Genomic DNA, 23314 nt, shown 5'->3' on the forward strand with positions numbered 1-23314 from the left:
GGACAAGATTGAAAGTCATTCTACATTAGTATAAATTACCTTGGTTCATCAAAGAAACCATCCCCTCAAAAATATAAGCTACATGACTGAAGAGAAGGTATCTGCAAATGATGAAATCCAACAAAGGTAATACTTAGAACAGATAAATGACTTTAAAAATTTATTTGAAAGAGGAAAGCAAATAAAATGGACAAAAATTATAAACATAACTTATAGAAATAAAAATTAATATAGAAATATGTTAAATTTCACTAATAATAAGGGGACTCTGAGTAAAACTACAATGAAGTATATTTCATGCCTGCTGTGTAACAAAGGTTCTAACAATGCCAAATGTTGACAAAGACAGAAGCAATAGAAGAAATTGCACACTTTTAGCTGGAGCATCTATTTCTATAAACTTAGAAGCATTTTGGAAAGTTATTTTGCACTTTAGTAAAGATGATGTTGCATTTACTCTCTGACTCAGCAATTCCACTTATACAAATATACTTGAGAAACTCTTGCATATGTACATAAAAACACATCAACAGAAATTTTCCTAACTTCGGTGATTTTGATTGCAAAATCTGTCAACTAAATTTCTATCAAGGAGAGAATAAAATAGCATAGAAATTGAACAAATTAGGCTTCCCCCATCTCAACATGAGTAAATATCAAAGGAATATTGAGTTACAATAAAAGGAAATTACAAAAATAAGTGTGCAACTGAATGGCACTTATATCATTTACAAAACACAGAACAATTATGTACATTGCTTAGGGAGTCATACACAAAGAAGTATATGGGATCAATAAAACTACAACTTTAATGCTCGGTAATTCTAGGAAGATACGATAAGGTAGACATACCATGAGGTCTCCAATTGTATTAGTAGTTTGTCTTTTTAACTGTGGGGTGGATATTAGTGCCTTTATTGTGTTACCTTTTACACTTTTGGGGGATACTATAGCATTTCATAACAATGATATATTTGTATAGGTGAGCAATAAAGATGATTAGTATTTTCTTTGCTTGGGGTTATTAAATTAATTCCAAAACTTCTAAGGATTGCTACTACAGATTATATTGTTAATCCTATATTTTATGTATTAAGAGAGGCAGTGAATGCATGTACATAGTGATAACCCATGAATTGAAAGTCTCATTGAAAAGTCCAGACACTGAGGCCTAATTAACATCTTGGGCACTTGTGTTGAATGACAAGCCCTCTGAAGCCCTCCAGGAGTGAGCCACAATGACTTTACATGTTTCTGTAATGTCAGTGAATACATGAGTGGTCACATCTTGTTTCCAATTATAGATCATAAGCCATTAATGGATGCCTTTTAGAAATTGTATTTATTAATGTGCAGAGAGGCAGAGAATAGTGCTGTATTCAATAAACACCATAAATAACCATGCTGGAGTGAAGCACAGAATCCAAATGCAATTTAGATGTGCTGTATGGAATTTGTAAAGGATTTTCTTAAAGCAGAACTAGGCAAATCCCCAATTCTGTGCTTTGCTTAAATTGTATGGAAGCATGTAAGAAAGCTCAATCTAGTCTTTTTTCTTGGTGTCAATCTTACCCTTCTCACACTTTCTCTGTTTCAGCTAAAATATAAGCATTTCTTGAGAGCTAAATCTATACACAGTTTGAGGGAACATATTGCAACACATTGTTCTTGCCCAAATCTGCCAGAATTTCACAATCCAGCCTCGCAGAACATGTTTAAAGTATAGTATCAATACCTGGAGCATGAAAAGATACACAATTTTTCCCCAAACCAAGCTTTTCGTTCATCCCCAGTTCCTCTTGCTTTATATTTATTGTCTCTTTTGGCCACCATGCGATGTGATCTTCCTTTTTATTAATGTGATCTGCCCTCTCCTTGACAAGTCATACCCATCTCTCCTAGCTATGACCTCCTTTGCTAATCTTTCTCTCTTTTAAGAGTACGTTTATGTGTGTATGTTATTTTCATGATTTAATTCAAAGTAGTAGTTTTAGTTAAGAGAGTGGAAACGGACTATCATGATTTAAAGCTTACTGCCTTTTTTTAGCTGTGTGCTCTTGGGCAAGCTACATAACTTCTCTGAGCCTTTGTCTCTTCATCTGTGAAATAGGAATAATAATAGTATATATATCAATTAGGTTGTTGAGAGGATTAAGTAAGCTAAGACCTATACCATGCTCAGAAGAGTGTTTGGCAGAGTAAGCACTCAGTGTGTGCTAGTTGTTGTCTTGTTATCACTACTGTTATTAAGATGTCATCTCCATTATATTCCAGCAAATGTATTCACCAGAATAATCTTTTACTTGTATTCTCTCACCCACCCTAGTTTTCTACAACTTGCTTGTTTGTACTTTTCCTTTAGAGTTACTGCTTGGCTTCCTCTACTTGCCCCATCAGGGTCCAGACAATGACCCAAAGAAGCCTTCCATTGAGCTTGCTATCCTTACCAACAACTATCTAGAATGCTGTGGGGACATGGTGGTGAACAAGACAGAAAGTCCCTGTCCTTGTGAGCTTATACTCTACAGCAGGGAGACAATACACAAAATATATACCAGATCATGTCAACTACTGACTAACTCTTTGAAGAAAAGAAAGCATAGAAATGAAGTAGAGAGAGACTAGAGAGAAAATTAGGTTTCTTTAAAATGGTGCCATTTGAACTGAGACCTAAATAATAGAAAGAGCTGGTTGTGTCCATTAAGAACCTTCTAGGAGGAGGAAACAGCCAGTGCTAAGTCTCCAATACAGATACGGATTTGAGAAGATCAGGGTGTTTGGAGTGTTCGGTGTGCTAAGGGGAGAGTGGTATGGGAATGAGAAAAGAGTAAGGAGGGTCCAGATCTTACGGGGAGTTGAAATACAGTTCAAAGCCTTCTACTAAATACAAATACAGTAAAACCCATGTGTGGGAGAAACTGGGCTTAAAATACTAAAATTTGTGACATGTGAGGTTATTTTATAACTAGGTTAAGGAAATGACTGAATGAGCTTGCCCAGGTGAGCCCACTACAGGACTTGTATCCCTCCAGGCCTCGCTGCTATTTGGTGCCACCTGGTGGTCACTGCCATCAAGCCTCAACATCACACTGTGGATGCTTCTATTTTCTCATCTTGGATGGAAATGTCCTAGCGAGTTAGCTTGTGGTCACTGATGGCTGATGATCCCTGAAGATGGAGCTAAGAGAATACTGAGCACATGTGCCCCATTCTCACTCCTGAAGCAGGGCTGGCTCCTGTTTACTGCTGGCCTTGCATTTTTCTCTTCCCTTTACACCTCCCCAAAAGAAAAGCCTTTTATTCCACTTCTATTTGAGAAATAAAGGCTAGACAGAGAATGAGAGTCAATGGCCACTCAGGAATCACATTACCATCCCATCTCAGAATCCATGTTATGAGGGAGTGCATCGTCTCAGGATTTCATTGTTAGAGAGGTGACATTGTTGCTCTGGTTGTGCACCTAGTGCATTTAATTTATAATTACAATATTGTCTAATGTTTTAATTATATATGTACTGTCACCTCAAAGAATATGAACTCCTAAAATGCAGAAACAGGTCTTTCAACTTTGTGCCCTTGGCACCAAAGACGTGAAAGAAAACCAACAGGTTTATTCACCTTACTGCAAATAATGTACAAGTCTCATATCATAGTCACAGAATGTCTGCAAGGCAAAAATTATTATCTCTGTTTTAAAGATGGGGAAGATGAGTATGAGGAATCCAAAACCACACAGTAAGCAAAGGCCAGATTGCTGAATTAAAGCCCAAACCATCTAAAATATAAGCCACATGACCATGAGAATAGCATTTACAACAAATGTGGAATGTACATGTCACCAGATCCACTGCCTGGAACTCCAGAGCAGGTTGCTGGGACATTTAGTGGATGGTTGGTGGGTTGTACATGAAAAACATTCAGTCATTTTGGAGTGAGAAAGTGGGGTGGCACCTATTTGCCTAATAAGGCAAGTGTTCAAGGAGATGGGACACCAAATCCATTTCAAGCATTAAGGCCACAGTCAGCTAAGGTCTGTGACCCCAGGACGTCCTGCTGAAGGTGCCACCGAAGAGGTACTTGCTGATGCCAGTCAGTCTATCCCTGCTATTTCCTTAGGCTCTGTCTTGTAATTCTCTTCCTCTCATCACCCTTTTATGCAGTGAATTGTAGTCAGCACCACAGGAGAAATTAATGTCTGTGAAATAATACTTGAGTAACAGGAAGAGAAGCCAAATGCAGGCTGTCCACAGCTGTTGATTAATAAAGGTATTATCATTTTTCCAAAAATAATATGAAGTTGGTCTTTTGCTTTTGCAGAGTCATTTCTCAGCATGTGTGGTGTGTATGGGGAGCAGGAAAGGGCTAGGGGGCACTAGTCCTAGATACCTCAGAAGAAAAAGTTTTGCCAGATTATGATGACTCAATTATTTGCTATTTCATTGATAGGCATCTTGTTCAATTTTTAAAAAGTATGTATTATGAGCAGAATGTGGAGGTTGTGAAAAGAAGTAAAAAAAGAAAAAAAATGCAAGCTTTCTCAAAGAAACACCCAAGATTCAGTCCCGCTGTGATAATAATGTTATTACATAAACTAAAATAGAGTGGAAATAATAAGATTTAGGAATATAAAATTTGCCTGCTATTGAGCGTGTGCTCTGAAATCTGAGACCAACAGTCAATTTGCAACAATCAGTTTCAATTATCTCACTGAAGGATCACAGTAATATAGCCATCATTTTCCCCATTTCAGTTCCATGGGCTGAAACAGAAATACCTGGTTCCATAACTGTTGAGAGGTAGAGCCAGAGTTCGAGCTTGGTTCTGGTTGACTCTAGAACATGTGCTTTAGAGTCTGAGCCACTCTGATTTCGTTATTCCTGGTGAACATGTAAGAGTGGTGATAGACATCCATTCCTTCCTGTGGCACAGGTATGTGCCCCAGGAAAGGCGATGTTGATCCACTGGCAATGAAATATTAGAATTTCTGGTTATATTAGTTAATATCTTACAAAAATAAAGACATAAAACTTTACTATTCTCTGTGATTTCATTGCAAACAGCTCACCTGACTACATCATTTTGTTAGTAATAAGTGGTACAAGATTAAAAGCAAGATTTTTAGAATTAATTAGGCATATTTCATCATTTTTCAAACATTAAAAATAATACATTAGAGAGAACAAACATTTTGTGAAATAAATAACAAGTAAGTGACATTGCTAATTTAAATTAATTAAAACATTTGACTTGTGATCTTTACTTTTACCTTCAGTATATGTTCGGTATATAAAACACTTACATAGGTGTTGGCATGCTAAAATATTTATAATATCAGAGGTGCACCATCCAAAAGGTTTAGAGATTTTATTGGCCTTGTGAGCATGAGGCAGCCTCTTCTGGCAGTTGTCACAAATTCAGGTGTCTGAGTGTCGAGCATGAGTAAAGCGAGCCAGGTATGGACTTCTGTGCAGTGGAGAATCCATGCACCATTTAAAGGCAGCAGCTTCTCCTCATCTCTTGCCAATCATTATCATGTAGCAATTTGGGTCCAGGGTTGCCAGATTAATTTTTTTAGAGATGCCAGGAATCCAAAATTTGTATGTGAAATCCCCAGATTCTTAATGTTGGCACCTGGTTCAGTTGTTAAATATAACTGTGTGAGCCAAGCAAAACCATCTAATGTGTGTGGGCTGTATATGACCCCAGGGTTGACTGTTTTGGTCGTGTGTTCCAAGGCCGTGGGAATAGACCCGACATGGAGGCTAGTGCAGTTTTCTTTGTGACAGGAAAGCCCTGCATTAGGAATTGGGAAATTATTCCTTTTACAGTGTTCATGCCTGTCCCATTTTGTTGAGGACTGATTTCAATTTATTTCATTATTGAGAAGCAAGGAATGAGGAGATGAACGTGATACTAATGTTCTTGATGGCAGTGGATGATAGAGTTCTTCGAAGAAAGGTTTCCTGTAGCTTGAAGGTGGGGCAGGATATTGAAGGATGACTTCACTTCTCCTTGGCAACCTTGTGAAGACACTTAAATGATTTAATAAGCCCTCTTTTCTATGTATTTTTTAATTATACTTTAGACATCTACATCATATTTACAGTACTGACCTTCACAAGGCCTTCGATATCAACAGTCTGTGAACGTCTGTGACTTCTCTGTTTCTACTTCTTTCTGAAAATCTCAGTCTTTGGTGCAAGCCAGAATGGGAAAGGAGCAAATGGGAGCAGTTTATTGAAAACTGCTGAAACAGAAAAGGTACAAGAAAAAATGAAAGCTCAGCAATTGAAGAGGGGAGCCTATGGAAATATCTCCCACAGGAATCAAATCCCACCACAATGTGTTAACTAATTTTCTCTGAGGGAACCTTCCTTGATTCCTGTCTTGCCAATGGGTTTCAGCCCTGGGCAAGTTCACTATGGATTCAATGTGACCAAAGAAAATTGACAGCAGAATGCTCTTTCGGGTGAAAGCGTTATACCCAACTTTTCTCACAGTGGCAGGTCAGTCACTAGAATCCCATTCATTCAGAGCAAGTCTGTATGCAGCAAGCCAGTCTCTGCCTCTGGGCCCCTCCGTCCACACAGCTGTCCTCTAGGCTTCTCTGCACAGCCATCCCACATAGTCGTCCCACACAACTATCCTCTGGGCCTCTCTGCACAGTCGTCTTGCACAGCCATCCTCTGGGCCTCTGCCCTCGGCACTGCCACCACTCCAGCCTCTGCTCTGCTCTCCTGCAGCCTTGCAGCCCTGCCACTGTGTCATGCCCAGAGCACTGGGTGGAGCTCTTTATATAGAGTCAACAGCCATGTATTGCCCACAGGTGTGCAGTGAGCTAGTCAACCAGGGCCAGGTGAAAATCTTGGCCACAGGAACTCTCATTTTATCCACAATTCCTGACACTAACCTCCTTTCATCTCTATCCCCAAATGCCTGAATAGTTAACATAAAAGGCTACAAAGAACATAGATCTAGGAGGCAGGACTTCCTCCACCTTGAGCAAGTTTTCTCTCTGAGCCTCAGTTTCATCACATTTGAAGAAAAAATCTGAACCCCAAAGTACCCAATTCATCATGGGGTGTGAGGTTTAAACAAAGCTGTGTGACAGCACATAGGGTGCTGTTCCCTGCTGCACCACAAAGGATCACTATTGCCAAGCCCAGGAGATGTAGCACTTCACATCTAAAAGGCTCTCTTAGAAACTCCGTGGTCTGAGTTTGATGCTTGAAGCTGGAGCATTCTCTAGAGATTGGAGCGTGTGGGTCAGTATCTCTGCTTGGCTCACTGAAGGTTAGGGAGGGAAAGCAAGTGAGGCCCTGCTGAGCTGAGTGAGTAGCTCCTTGCAGACCTCGCTCTGAATGTGACCCCAGAAATGCTGTAGTTTCTCGGTGTAGTTGGTTCTGAGTTTCCTCCAGAGACATGTTTTTTTCTATGTCTGTCTTCCACAACAGAATGGGTGGTCCTCAAGGGAAGAGGCCATGTGTGGGTACTTATGATTTCACAGAAGAAGGTGAAAGAAAGAGGCAGCAGTGCACTAGTAGGAGGAGCAGAGTATTTGGCATCAGATAGACCTGCACTTGAATCAGGGTCACATACTATTCCATGGCCTTGGGAAGTGACATACACTCTTGGTTTTCCTTTCTGTGAAATGGGAAGAGTAAGTTGTGTTTCTCAGACTACAACATAGTCTTTAGGCACTTAGCACCTAATAGACATTAAAGAAATGTGCATTCTGTTCCTTGTTTATATTTCGGCATCTAGAAAGTCTCGGGGCACTTTGTATTAGGTAATAAACATCTGTGTGTATGTGTACGCATATGTCTAGCAAGTTGGCGTAGCTGCTCTTCACACTAATGTTGAATGGATTATTGTTGTTAGGTATTTGTCCAACCAGCTAGGAAGTGTCAAATAAATGACATCTCTCAGGAGGACTCAATCTTCCTACATGTAAAAAGATGGTCATTGGACTCAGACTTTACAAACTGAGAGCCCAAGTTCAGTGAAAACATATTTCTTAGGTCCTGCCTACTGTTGGCCTAACTGGTATTTTAAAAAATAATAATAATAAAACCAACCTTACAGCCAGACTTAACCTTCAGCTGGTGAACAAGTAGTCTTTGCTGGGATTTGAGCATGGCACGACATGGTTACATTTACTGGAAGCTCGGCAGCAGCGGCTCCTCCTGGGCCAGGCATGTACTCCCTCCAGTTCACTAATGCCTGGGCTACATCATTCACTTAGATTGCCTGCTTGGATCCTCTCATCTTTGCAGTGTGTGACCTTGAAGGTGGTCATGTATAAAAATTCCATTCCTTTGTTCCTGTGTGATTCCGTGATTTCTAAGCTCCTGGAATTCAGACATTTTTTGTCCTCACCAGTATCACAATGGCTACCCCACACAGTTGCAAAGAGCTGTTGTTTCTCCACAGGTGCTGAAAAAAAGGACAAATGACAAATAGCCGCAGGCAATGCACTATCCTCTAATTTATTTCTGAGTGGTCCTCACACCACATAATATCCTCTCAGTAGTTTGTCTTCTCTAGATACATAAGTGGGCTTTTGGGTTGAGTGATTGTTTAGTCAAAGAGCAATGATCCATTCTCTTAGTTTCCACTTAGTGATACTTGGTCCTGGCTCTGTGCTTTCCAAGTCTTAACTGACCCTTGGAGCCAGCTCTGGTTCCAGATCCCATGTCACCGGCACCCATTGAGCAAAGATATTTTCAGAGCAGATGCATCCAGGATGCCATGGAGCTATAACCAGACAAAGCGTAAATGCTCTTGGGGATCCCAGGTCCTTTTATCTGTTTAAGAGTGTGCTTTAATTTTCTTTTCTAAATTTCTTCTGCAACTCTCAGAAAAGAAAAAAAATAACTTTTCTCCTATTTGAAAACACAAGTTATAAGACTTTGTAAATGTGACAAATAAAGGCTTTTATTTTTTCCAAAATAACTTTTTCATTGTGATGGTTTCTTGTCTGCCATTGCAAAACATAAAAGAATTCTCCCTTGATGTAATCAGATGGTGGCAGAAATATGGTGGTTTTCTAAAGGACTGACTGACTTAAATTCCTCATTTTTCATTTGGGGGCTGAAGCCTCACTGTTTCATTTAGAAGTAAGCTATCGTATTTATCATGTCTGCATAAATACTTCCACTATGAATGATGCAGGTTGTTGGAATACTCAGAGTAAAAAGCTTGGACTTATCCTTACAGGGATAGGGTCAACATCTTGCAAGAATGAATTAAAAACTAACTTGTGTTCCTCCTCAGGGAAATAAGAGATGGCTTCACTATTGTATAACTTAACCAAGGATTCCTAAATCCACAAAGATACTCAGGATTAGATATAATGGCATAAGAGGAAAAGTAAAACATAACCATTTCAGTTCCCCCATCACATCAAGCCTTCAGTTTGGTAAGAGTGACAGTGTGACCTTTTGAAAGGTAAAGTACCCCACTGAAGTTTTGGAATCAGAGAATAAGAAGTTTGAATCTCACTATACCATGTACTGGATATACTGCCTTATGAAAATAATTTGCTTTCTTTTGGGCTTAGTTTTCTTATTTGCAAAATAGGGATAAAAATATTCTATTGGTTGGAATTATGTTTGGCTACAAGGAACAGGAAACTCAAGTAATTGTGACTTAATAATAAATTGTTATATCTCATGATAAGAAATCTGGCAACATGTAGCTCCAGGGTTGGTTCAGCAGCTCAGTGAGGTCAGAAGGCATGTTTGGTGTGTCTGTGATATTAATGGATTTTTTTCCCATGGTACCAAGATGGTTGTACCTCCCATTATCAAGTCCTCCATCCAGCTTGCTAAGTAGAAGGAGTATGTCAAGAATTGTCATTTCACTATGAAAGGCAACCGCACTGTCACTTGCATCCCCAGAAGACTTCCCCTTACTCCTCCTTGGCCAGACTTGGTCATATGCCCATATGCAGACAAGTCACCTGGAAAGGAAAAAGGATAACGTTATTCTTTTAGACCTGTGGTTCTCAAAGTATGGTCCTTAGGATGATTCTGGCAGGCTTGTTTAAATACACATTGCTGGGCTCTCCCCCCAAAATTTGTGATTCAGTTTGCAGGGGTAGGGCCTGATAATTTTCATTTCTCATGTATTCCCTAATGTTACTAATTTTGATAGTGTGAGGATCACTTCAGAATCATGAGTGATTCAGCCTTGGGGCTAGGATGTGGGCCTACTTATTTCTGTGATTAAGGAATCACTAGTCTTTAGGTAAACAAGTCAAAGCTCTTCTATCAGAAGGAAGTGGAGGGTGGTGTATCAGTCACATTCTGCCAGGGAAACAGAAACCTCAGCAAGTAATTCAGTGGAGATAATATAACAGAATGAATTATTTACAAAGGTGTTAGACGAGCTTAATGGGTGGTGGGGGAAGTAGGCGTGTCCTGGAGGATTAGCCCTGCAGGGAGCCGAGGCCACTGCTTCTACTGGAGAGCCATAGCCATTGTCAGAGATGCCGCCAAAGGTGCAGAGTATGGGAAGAAATATCGTGCTTCTGTCTTCCTCCCTCCCTCCTATGTTTCATCGATGCCTCCAGTCATGCCTCCCTGAACACCAGTTGGCGAAAGAGTCTTTGAAATACAACCCTCAGGAGTCAACAAAGGAAAAGCAGGTACTGGATCGAAAGAAAACAGATGAATGACTAGCACAGGGAGCTGGGACAATGGCTGACAAAGAGTCAGCCACAAATGCATACTGTATATAAGGTTGACAGAAGAATTTTAAAACTAGAGCAGTTAACTCCATGCTTATCACAAAATAAGGCCTAACGGTGATGATGATGACAGCAATGATAGGGTTGATAATGATGTTCCCAAAGAATTGCTGGAACATATTATGTGACCCTTTAGAGCATGCAGTGTACTCTGTCGCCTTCCCAGAGGCCTCAAAGAGCTGCCTTTCATACTGAGTTTATAGAGTGACATTGATGTGTTTATTTACCCTCTTGAGAGCAATAAATGCATAAATCAAGAATTTTGACTGGATACCAAAAGGAGAATAGAGGATTGAAGGTACCCTTTACATGAAAAGCATTCCGAACGGAGAGTTGCAGACTGTCCAAAGTAGCCTGCTTTCATAAGCCACAGTCGTGGAAGAAAAACCCAGTTGAACTCATCTCAATTCAAGATACCTCAAGTGGAACTGATTTCACATCTTGCTCCAGGGGTGGGCTGGCAATCCACACGCAGCCACAGTAATTACTTCAGGACTCAGCAATGACCAAAGTGAGACCAGTGAAGCTCAATTCTGGACTTTTGACAATGTTGTTGTTAAGTTACTCTTCTTTTGATATATTAGAATGATATTAGCCTTGGACAGCTCGGGCCACTACATGGAGAGGCTCCGGTTTAGAGTGAAGTATATACATTAGAGTAAGAAAAGAGGAGATTAATCCTGATGATACTGTTTGATTATACCTGGATCCCATAGACTGTAGAGCCCTTGGATTTTTAGATTATGTGAGACAATATGTTTATTTGTGGAGGCACAGAGGGGGGTTAAGCAGAATCAAAGTATAACTTGTAATCAATGGTCCAAAGTCCAAGGTGTTTCAGCCCCTACTTAGCCATTCAAGTTCTCATTCCTGGGCCTCTTGCCGTGTGCCTCCTTACAACCCATGCTTACCGGCTCTCCATTCTCTTAGATCTATATTTCATAATTCCTTTAACTTTTCTCCTTGACTCTTTTTTTTTTTTTTGGTTTTGATGTGCAGAATCATATTTTTGTTTTTCCTCTGGTTCTTTGTATGAGAAGTCTACATTTGACTATTCTGCCTCAGCTTATGTTAAGAAATACTCCTTGTACTTTAGTGGAGTCTTTGAGACCCTGTTATGTGGTCACTAGCCCTACCTTGCATACTTCAGCCCTGTTGGCAGGACCAGATAAATAGTGTAAAAATCTATTTGCCTCTCATGTACTAGTTCTTAGATTGGAAAGTTAGATCACTTGTTTTAAACTTTCCTTTTTTCTGATACAAGCATTATGCCATACATTGGTCTCTAGGCATTGCTTTAGCTGATTCCTACCAATTTTATGATGTTGAATTTTTATCATCCTTCTGTTCACAATATTTCATTTTTTTCTTGTGCTTTTTTCCTAAACTCATGGGCTTTTGATATTGTATAATTTCCAAATATATTTCACTTTTTGTATTTATCATATTGTTATTTGATTTCTAATTTAATTCTGAGTAGTCAGAAAACACAATCTGTAATGGTTCAGCCTTTTAAATTTTTTTGAGATTGTTTTATGGACCAGCATTTGTTATATGAAAAAAAGAGAATACAAGCTGCAGTGGTTAGGTGCAATGTTCAGTAAAGGTCAATGAGTATTCAGTTCTTCTATGCTCTTATTGGCATTTTTCTGTCCAGTTATTCTACCAATTACTAAAATAGGGATGTGAAAGTCTCTGTAGTTGTGTATTTTCCCCTCTAGTTCTTTCATTTTCGTTCATGTATTTTGAAGCTTTGCTATTAAGAACTCTCAATATTTAAGATTGTTACATATTCTTGATGAATTGACTCTTATGAGATGTCTTTTTGACCTTTGCTACTTTTCCTTATCTTGAAGCCCTTGTTTTCTATTACATTCATCTGTTGTATTTTTTGTTGTTCATTTTTACTTTTTTGTATTTTCCCTTTTAACTTTTTTTATATCTATTTTGCAATGAATAATTTTTAGGATCCCATTTTATCTCCACTGGTTCCTTATTATAAATCTTTGCTTTGTTATTTTACTGGTTATTGTGGCTTTTATAACTACATATTCAACTTGTTATAATCTGCCTTCAAGTGATACTATACTACCTCATGTAGAATATGAAAAACTTACAGTAGTGTACTCATTTCTTCTGTTGGACTTCATGCTATTGCTGTAATACATTTTATTTCAGATACTTTAAACCCAAGCATACATTGTGTTTATATAAACAGTCAAAATTTATTAAAGAGAAACAATAAGAAAACAAGTAAAAAAATAAAAACATAAGTAAAAATAATTTAAAAAAAATTTTTAAGCAATAATAAGAAAGTATTTTCTGCTTTTACCATGCAGATAACATTTCCAGGGTTCCTCATTTTTTTTGTGGATGTTCATATTTTCATCTGTTATCATTTTCCTTCTGCCTGAAGGACTCCTTTTAACATTTCATGTTGTGCAGAAACACAAGTGATGATTCCTTTCAGCTCTTATATATCTGAAATGTTTTACTTTCACTCATTGTTGAAATTTATTTTGGCTAGGCATGAATCCTAAGTTGACAGGTTTTCTTTTTCTTTAAAAGCTTTAAAGCTATTACTAGGCTGTCTTTTCCCTTGCTTTGTTTCACAAAAGAAATCTGCTGACATTCTTTTCTTTGTTCCTCTCCATGTAACACGTTTTTTTTTCTGACTACTTTTAAGATATTTTACTTTATCACCCTTTTGTGGAAGCTTGATTATGATGTACTTTCATGTTCTTTCCTTCATGTCTTTTGCACTTGGGGTTCATTGAGCTTCTTGGGGTTGTTCATATAGTTTTCAACACAGAGTATTTTTGGCCAGTATTTCTCCAAGCTTTTTCTGTCTTCCTACTCCTTATTCAGGGACTCTGTTTATACATATCTTAGGTCACTTGATTTTCTCCTATACTTCACTAACGCTTCCTTAATTTTAAGTGTTTTTCTTTCATATTTCATTTTGGATAGTTTCTATGTTTGTGTCTTGAAGTTCCAACACTTTTCTTCTTTAACATCTATTCAGCCAATAACCCCATCCATTATATTTCTCATCATATACATTGTATCCTTTATCTCTATTAGCTTGATTTGGAGATATATACAAATGTGTATGTGTGTGTGTGTGTGTGTGTGTGTGTGTCTATGTGTGTGTGCGTATATGTATATGTATATATATATATATATAAATTGATAAGATATATATACTCTTTTCATATCCCTAGTTAACTTTTTAACATATGAATATAGTTACAGTAGCTGTTTTAATGTCCTGCCTTCTAATTCTGACACCTGTGTCAGGTGCATTGGTGTCAAATGATTTTTTTTCCCTCTTCACTTTGAGTTACATTTTCCTATTTCCATTCATCTTAATAATCTTTGATTGGATGCTAGTCAGTGTTGATTTTTACCTTGTTGGAGGCTGCATATTTTTGTGTTCCTATAAATATTCCTGAGCTTTCTACTGGGGGACACTTAATGTATTTATACACATTTAAATCCTTTTGGGCCTTTTAATATTTTTACTTGGAGCCAGAGCAATGTTTAATATAAGGCTAATTATTCTGCACTACTGATGCAAGACCCTTTAGTGTACTCTATCCAGTATTAACCAGTGAGTATGAGAATTTCCAGTCCAGTTGGTGGAAGCAGGCACTCTTCCCCTCCTATGTGAGCCTCAGGCACTATTACCTCTAGTCCATTCTGCTGGTCTTTCTCCAGCTTTGTGTAGTTTCATCACACTCATTTTCTGATCAATACTCTGCTGAATCCTTGAAGGTAACACCCTGCAGACTCCAGAGTTCTCTCTCTGTGCATCTCCCCCTCCCCAATACTCTGTCCTATAAACTCTAGCTGCCTGTTTCTCCTTACCATCAGCTCCAAATCCTTAAACCAGGCAGTCCACTGGGCCCCCCTGAGTTCCTCCCCTTTGCACCGTGGCCCGGACCTCTCTCATAGTAGCAAACTGGGGCAGTTGTCAGACTCCTCTCATGTGCTTCGTGTCTCTCAGGGATCACTCTTCTTTAGTTGCCTACTTTCCAATATTGTTAAAACCATTTTTTTCATGTATATGGTTGGGTCTGTTCTTATGTATTTGGAGTAGAAAGGTAAGTCCAGTCTCTTTTACTCAATATTGGTTAAAAGTAGAAGCCTGTTCATTTTTCAACTCAGTGTGTTTTTATTTCAGTCCTTGAACATAATGGTTTATTTAACCATTAAAGTTTTGTGTACTAAATGCAACATTTAAGTTAGCAATGGCATTGGTTTCTTTTACCTGCTTTTTCTTTTTCGCATGGGTCATAGTATTTTTTTAGATGTCTAACAATTTTTATTGCATATGGAAGTTTATGGTCCTACTTAACAAGGGCAGGATTTTTCTCAGAAGAGTGTTTTTCATTACAGCAGGTAGTTAAATTGTCTAGGTTAAGTTCTGCCACCTCTGTGGTAGTGTTAACTGAAATCTCCACTCAACTTTTTCACCTGGAACTCAATAGCTAACAACTAGTTAAGTCTGCTTTAGGTCTTAAATGGTGTTTAACTATAGGTGTTGATAAAAGAGAAGCTAATTCTTACTCCAAAATATACAAAGGCTGTCCCACTGTATGATGTAATGGTTGATAATATGTATTTTGAACTCAAATACAGACATTGTTTTAAATCTTCAGTTTGCCACTTCCCAGATGCTGTACCATGGACATGTTTAAACATCTAAGCCTCCATTTTCTGTAGAATTAAGGACGTTCAAATTATGTCAGAGGCATTCTGAGGATCACATGAAATAAGGAATATAAAGCACTTGTCAGAGGGAACAATACATAGTAATAATAGGTAGAAATTCAAAAATTATCAAGAGATATCAGAGAAACTATCAAGAAACAGAATATTGTAAAACAGAATGGATGTAAGAGATAAATGGGGTAGTAGAACGGTTAAACATTTATTGGGATTCAGAGAAAAGAAAGAGGACTTTTTGTGGAATTAATATGTGTGCTTGGATTTTAATTTAAGAAAAAACAGTCACTTACAGGCTAGGAAGCATGAAATGATATTGTGTATAGAATATGTGAATACTAAGACAGCCAGGCCAGAGTGTGCAAAAGCTTTGTGCTCAAGAATTTTAAGAAATAAAAGTGAATTAGTAAGCAAAGTAAGGCCAGATTATTTATGTCTAAATGCCTGGTGGGAGGTATTTCCAATGAAAATCATTTGTGAGTGCTAGAGAGGAGCATGACATAATAAAGTCACAGAATCAGCAATTTCAGGTGAGAGTGGGTATGATCTAGTTCACACCGGTGTTCATAGCAGTGAAACCTGAATAGCTCCACACTGCAGAAATGTGTAGTTGCTGAGTGGCCACTCCAGGGAGGTCCATTTGGAGATTCATCTGGTCTGCCTAAGACAAACACTGATCCAGTTTAAACTTTGCTTGCTATAAAAACAAAAGAATTAGTGTATTGAGTTGAAAAGTGACTTACTTAAGCAGAAGTAGCTATTGAATGCCAAAATAGCTAGTGTTATTTTAATTACATTTTCCTGAGTGAGTCGTTTTAGGAATGTTACCCTAATAAACATTCTAATATTTTGTATGGGTTGGAGAGATCGGTGACTAAAAGATCAACCAGGAGATACTGCACTATCTCACATCTGCGGAAATAAGGAAATGGAGCATGGTTTTTGGCAACAGATCTAGAGAATGGATGCAAAGCAGATTTTTAAACCATGTCAAAGGAAAGCTTTCCACTGTACCTTTCTTCCCTTACTCTGCCTTTCCTGCATTCAGTGAATATTCATTTTGTGCCCACTGAGTTCCAGGTCCTGTTCTGTCCTCATATATCCTCATGGGGGCTAACACTGTAGTATGGGGAAGAAAATAAAAAGTAAGTAAGATATTTAAAATACAAAGTTTGTTAGATGGCGATAAGTACAAAAGATTAAACTATAGCAAGAGAGAGGATAGGGAGTGTTTGAGCTTGAGAAGATGATTAAAGACTTGGACGTGGCGAGATTAACCCATGGGAGTATCTGAGAGCACTCTAGGCAGAAGGAACAGCATATGCAAGCAACATATGCAAAGGCTGGCACGTCGGGTGTGCCCGGGGAAGAGCTAGAAGGCAGTGTGGCTGTCCTGGGTAACAAAAGGAACAGTGTTTAATGACTTCAAGGACATAAGAAGATCATGGAAGGCTTAGTAAGTCATTATGAGAACTTTGACCTTTTCTTCATTGGTTGTGAGGAATGAGAGCTGGGAAGGTATGGTGGGTCCTGGAAAATAAGTTTGATGCATAGAAAGATATGTGTTATGTAGCACTTTGGGCAGAATGGGTTTGAAATGAGATCTCTGAGATTAGCTAATCCATAGGCAATAATAAATATGTATATGAACTTGTGTTAGAGGTCAGTTTAGACATATAGGTCAGAGAGCCCCCAGAAACTAGAGAGGAGAGTTAAAGCGTGAATGAACTGATTCTTTATGGAAGAATTTGGGAATGATTTGTTTAGGGAATAGACAGGAAAAAAAAAAAAACTTCAGAGACATAATTAGAAGGGTGTAATCAGGAAGAGACTGATTTTCTTGTGCCCAGTAGTAAAGAAAGAGATGTACAAAAGGCAAAGAGCCATATCACCCATGCCACTGATGCCTTATTAATAGCAAGACTCTTTCAGTGTAATGGACCAAAGCTAGTTGCTAATCAGGATGTACAAAGAAGAAACAGTAAGAATGATGTAAGAAACAGTAAGAATGATGTCACGGTACATTTTCTGTAGCAGTTCACTGACTTCCAGAGCTTAGTCATACCTTACTGGAGCTTCGTTTGTGAGACCAACATGTATTTTTTTAATTGCAGTTTGGCTAATGAGGAAACTGAGGTGCAAAGAGTTCAATTAAACCTTATCGCAACCCCTCAGCTGGTTAGTAGCCGATGAAAGCCTAAGTCCAAAACCCCGAGCTCCCACGGTCTAGAGTATTAAAGCTGCAAGAGGACTGAAGTGTGCTGGAGCACAGTCCTCTCACTTTTCGCATCAGGAATAGAAGCCTGGGGACTTGAACTGTACTGGCGTGGACACACTGTATTGGCAGGGTCGGCTTCTCTCTGACCAAGTGGGGATTAGAAATTAGAGAACGTTAATCACTGCAGGCCTAATGAATGCCGGTCTGCTTTGCAGAGTAGCTTTACAAGGATCTCATTCAATCCTTAAAGCAACATTATGGGCTAAGTAATATCCTCATTGAAGAGCCAAGGAAATTGAAGCTGAAAAAAGGTAACTTGTTTGGAGTCCCACAGCTAGGAAATAAATAGAGCCAGGACTCAAACTCAAGTGCATCAGACTACAAAGCTTTGTCTCATTGGCGCATTATCTTGACTCACATCCAGCACAAAACTTCTCCCAGTCCTTTAGCTGCTTCCACAATGTGGTTGGTGCTGAGGGCTTTTCTTGTTTGTTTGGTTTTGTTGTAGACATTGTGCCACATGGTTTTGACCTGAGCACAGTCTTTCCTCTTAATATGGAAAGCGGTCTATCAAAACAGTTAGGAAATGCTAGCTGCAGCAATAAAGCACCCCAAACTGTAGAATGGCTCAATAAGATAGGAAGGTATTTATTTCTGCTCCTATTAATAGGCCATGAAGTTTGAGGTCTGTGGAAGAGCTCTGTTCTGCATAGTCATGCAGGGAACCAGGCAGACAAAGGCTCTGCCACTTTTGAAAAGTAGCTTCCAAGGTTTCCTATACATTACCCTACAGTGAGCAGGGAGAAATAGCATGGAGGCTCACGTGAGACATTCTTGTGGGCTCTTTTGGGATTAGGTTACATATCCCTAGAGCTAAAACTCAGTCACATAGCCTCACCTGCATGCAAAGGAGGCATGCTCAGGACACATTCTTAGGAGCCCAAGAAGCATAGAAGATGGAAGAGCTAGCCTGTTTCTACCACAGTCTCTCTGTCTCAGATATTTCCCTTTTTAGTTTCACTTAAACATTCAGATGCATGCTATATTCAGTACAGTCCAGGCAGTCAGCAAATATTTAGTAATAATAAGGCTGTTATTTACTATAATGGTGGCACTTTATGTTACTGATCCCACTTCCTTAAATTCATGTGACTTTTTGGTGGGGAGACAATCTATGTTTTTGTGGGGTATATATTACAGATTCAAAGATTCTGTTCCTGAGTGTTTTACTATGTTACAGCTGTCTCAAAATCAAATGAATATTTTAACGACACAAAAATCACCTCTGAGTCCTAACCAGTTTCTTTAGTTGATATTAATTTTTTTGTCTTTTGTTTTTTTAGTAGTATAAACTCTAATGTGAATACCCTATGCAACAGGAGAAATAATAAATTTTGCCTAAGTGTCTGTTTTATCTATCCATCCTATGAAATTTGACTTTATTTTCTCCAGTCTACAAATGAGAATATTTGGGAAAATCTGAACAGTGTACAGTGTATTAGTGTGTTGGTGAGCAGGGATTTGAAATCATGTCTGTCTCCAGTGCCCATGTTCTTAACCATGGTATGTTTTGAATAGTCCAGTTTGCCCTGATAGGTTGTGTGTGTCTGGAGCACAGGAACCTTATTTTTCATCTCTGTATCACAGGGTATAATGCTTCATACATGTGTGTGCAATAAACTTTGTTGAATGAATGAAAATATAAAAAATTTTCCCTGTGACTCAACCTATGTACCCTACAAATCCTTAGAAAAGAGGTAGCCCAGCTGCAACTTGAGTGACGGCTTCACTATGAATATTAACCAATTAATGTGAAATACAAAAGTATCTCCTTGAAAATAAGTGTTGAGAAAACTTTAATAATTTCATAAATTTTCAGATAGCATATCTGAGACAGAAAGGAGATCAGATGAAGAGGTTCATCTGATGCAACAGACTAGATTTTTACAAAAATCCAAGGATTTGTTCTTGCAAATGGCTTTGGAAAGCAAATACACTGCACATTCCAAGTAAGGTTAAATGTTGGGACACATCCTATGAAAAAATCTTTGGTAGTTATCTGTTTTTCATGGTGAATAAAAACTCAAGGTATAGGTAGAACTCTTCATTGAAGGCAATTATAACTGTCTTTTGCTGCCTATTGTTCCTCCTTAAAAACCTCTGAAGAATAGACATAGAAGCAAAGTACTGAATAGAAACTACATGGTGTCTTTTAGAGATAAATAACATGTAAAGGTTAAACTAACTCCATTATATTTAGTTTCGTGAATTGACATTGTATCTTCATTATTTGCAAACAGCAGGAAATCTGTGGTGCTTTGAATCTCTATTACAGCGCATTTCCATGGTTCCTTTCATTCAGTCCATGCACATTTATTTCTCATTCATTCGTTCTCACAAACTTTTGTTGGACACCTTCATATTGCTTGACACACACACTTACTATCACTAGAAATATAAACCTAAGATGTTGTTCCTGTTCTTGGGAAATTTGCATCTGACTGTGGGACACAAAAGGGAAATAACTGTGATCAAACAAATTATGTGCGTGATGAGATGTGTGTATGTATTGAGGCACCAGTATAAGGGGGGGAGGACCTGTGTGTCTGGAGGAGTTGGAAAAGGTGCTATCGTTTGGGTTTAAAGGATAAGTATGTTTACTTTCTGCATTTCAGGAATTGTGTCTTCACTTTTGCATCTCCTGTAATGCAAATATCCTTGATGGATATATCCTGTAACGGAAATATCCTTCAGGTCAACATACATTTAGATAATTGAATAAATCCATTATCTTTGTGTAAATCTTCCTTACTTCATCAACAAGATGATATGATAGAGAAGTGACAGATACAGTCTCTAGCTAGTTTTGACCTGGTTTCACCACTTGTTCCCTTTGTGACCTGGGCTGTAATGTGCGTTATTATGAAGCAGACACTTGGTGATGAGGATACAGAAATGAATGCTATAGATTCTCTCTGGAGAATCCCCAGCATTTCGTGTCCTCTGCCACATTGCCAGGTTTGTGCTAGATTAAACGGAGACTTAAACAAAATCCTAGGATTTGATAGGAAGGAAAAATGATTTGCTTTTGTTTGTCCTTCTCCTTGGGGTGGCTGACATACTGTGTGATGCAGTTTGGCTGTTGGTCTGTAAACTGGTCCCTGGACATGTAAGGCAACGAGAGAAAGAGGCAGACCACCCTAGATTGGTAGGTGGCAGGTTTAATAAGAAGGGAACTCATGTACCAGGCACCTCTTGGGTAGTGGTAAGACAATTAGGTTTCCGTGCTGACCTGCTAGAATCTGAAAAGTTTGCATAGAGGCCTTAACTGGGTTCAGTCACGTTCACTGTCCAGATGGTCTCAACAGCACATTGCTCTCTCAAGGCTGCGTCCTTGAAAATGGCTCCCACTGTGGGAACAGTGAGCAGAACATACATTCCAAGGACAGGGGAGGGGATGAGGAGCCTCCCATCACACAGGCCCAGCTCACAGGTCAGCTGGCACGCACATCCTCTCAGTGACCTCCGCCAGCACAGGCTTTCTGCGGTTCATCAGAATTCCTCAAGAGACAGAGTTGGATTCCATAGTGAAGTCACCAAGACCCCATTCCCAGAGCATCTGTCTTGTTTGTTTACCTGTAGCAATTGCTGACTGAGAGAAACATATCTCTGAGGACACAGGCAGCCACAGCCCATGCATAGTTTTTCAAGTCCCCAAAATGTCACTGAAAAGCCTCCAAGTGTTTTCTGTATTTTGGGTTTGTGGCAGGTGCTTTTAATAGTACTGTGACTATGCAGAAGAAACAACCAATTTTATGAACACGATGAAAATATGAGCACCTCTTGAGAACAGTCTGGTTGCATATAAAATGGAATTTTTGGCTTCAGTTATAGACCTTGGGCATTGAACAGAAATGTGCAGCCCTGTCACCAGGTGCCAGGTGTGATGAGCCCTGGTTTTTCCCATTGATTCCCCAGAATTTGCTGTGGGCAGTGCAGCTCCCAGACAAGGGACATCTCCACTGCTTTTCTCATTTTTGATGTAAGCCAGGGATTTCCCAGGGTCTCCGGGGAAGCTGTTGGCATGTAAGTGCCTGCCTGTCTTCACTCCCTATGAGAGTCCCCAGTGCCACACACAAATACCTTCTGTCCTGCTGGATTACAGAAGCTATTACTGGTCTTTCTCATCATTTTATTTTGGGAATAAAAATACCTAAACTGAAAAAATATTTGCACACAATTCACCACTCCTCCTCCTCTTAGAAATTACCTATTGAATTGAGGGCTAGAGGAAATATTTGTAAGATGTTCAGATAATTTATCCTCCAAACTGGAATGGTTTTGAGAGTAAAATGGGGCAGGAGGTGTAAGCTAGACATATCTCAGGCCAGCTGGGGCATGATTGCTTCACTTATTTGAGAAGCTTTTGCTTTTGCTTTGCTGGTTTTCCAAAACACTAGTTGTGGCTCGATGGTTGTTAGCTAAATACTGTCAGTAGTCTAGAAGTGACAAGGTCTGTGAGCATGACTGCCTTGCTGGGAGCTTTGGGAATAAATGTTGAGGTAGAATTTGTTGCTGCTCTGCTACAGAGAGCTCTTTCAGCCTAACACAGAAAAATTACCTCTGACAAGCAGTCTTCTAGTTAAGCTTGTGTCTCTTGGTGACTTGTATTCAAAATACTGACCTGACTCATGACCTGGGCTGGCCCTTCCTCTCTGTCAGACATCTCCTCAAGTCACCTCTCTATTTCAGTTTTTGACATTTTTGGTGATCCAAGGTGTGTCCCATAGAACCGCACACCTGTAGAATACCAGAAATCACAATGTGTTTTGAGAATTCATTCTCTGAGGATTTATACTAGATGCACACACGACTTGACTGCAGTAGCAAAGTGCTGTCAAAGGACTGGGTCCTGAGGGCCAATGGCACCTGGAAACTGAGGAGATTCTGTACATCAAGGAACTGGTTGGGCTGAATGATACAAGTCCTAAAGGAAAAAGATGGCAGTTGGCAGAAAAAGGAGTTGTGCGGTGAAAAGAGCTACACCTTTTCTCTCTTTACTTGGCTGGAGTGCCATGAGATAAGAATGACAGGTTTCCAATGACACTGACAGCTCTGTGTGTGACTCAGGACCCGTGAAGGGACTGGAACTTCGGGGAACACAGGTAGCTGATTGTCCCTGAGCTGCTGCCTGCTGCAGGGCACTGTGAAGAAGACTCCAAAGTGTGTCTTTTTCATGATGTGTTGTATCCCAGTATTAATTAGATTTCTGTGCATATAAGATGCTGTAGTTCAGGTATTTCCAAGAGAACTAGGAGGCGATTCCCAGCTAGCAAGCCTTCGGACTAGAGGATCTGTGCAGGATCTAGGACTTTGCTGAGCCTGAAAAGCCAGGTCCTAGAGCAAGCAAAGCCCAGAATACTTCTTTTCATCAGGAGTGACTGAAGACTGAGGATCTCTGGTAGATTATTATAAATTAAGCCCTCAAGTGAATCAACAGTTTTAAAAGAATTAGAATAGTAAATTCCCAGTTTGCTCCCCAGAATATTAGTTTCACAAGACATTAAAAGTGCCCTGAGAAAAAGCCTTCCTTAGCCAAATACATTTGAGGA

At 39.2% G+C, this 23314-nt stretch overlaps 1 protein-coding gene across 2 annotated transcripts in view; it reads left to right on the forward strand.

The window, feature by feature from the left end:
- Window positions 1-23314, forward strand: part of NELL1 (neural EGFL like 1) — an 812822-nt gene that overhangs the window by 754563 nt on the left and 34945 nt on the right. The window lies entirely within an intron of this gene.

Source organism: Manis pentadactyla, chromosome 9 (assembly GCF_030020395.1).
Source record: "Manis pentadactyla isolate mManPen7 chromosome 9, mManPen7.hap1, whole genome shotgun sequence".
NCBI classification, from domain to species: domain Eukaryota; kingdom Metazoa; phylum Chordata; class Mammalia; order Pholidota; family Manidae; genus Manis; species Manis pentadactyla.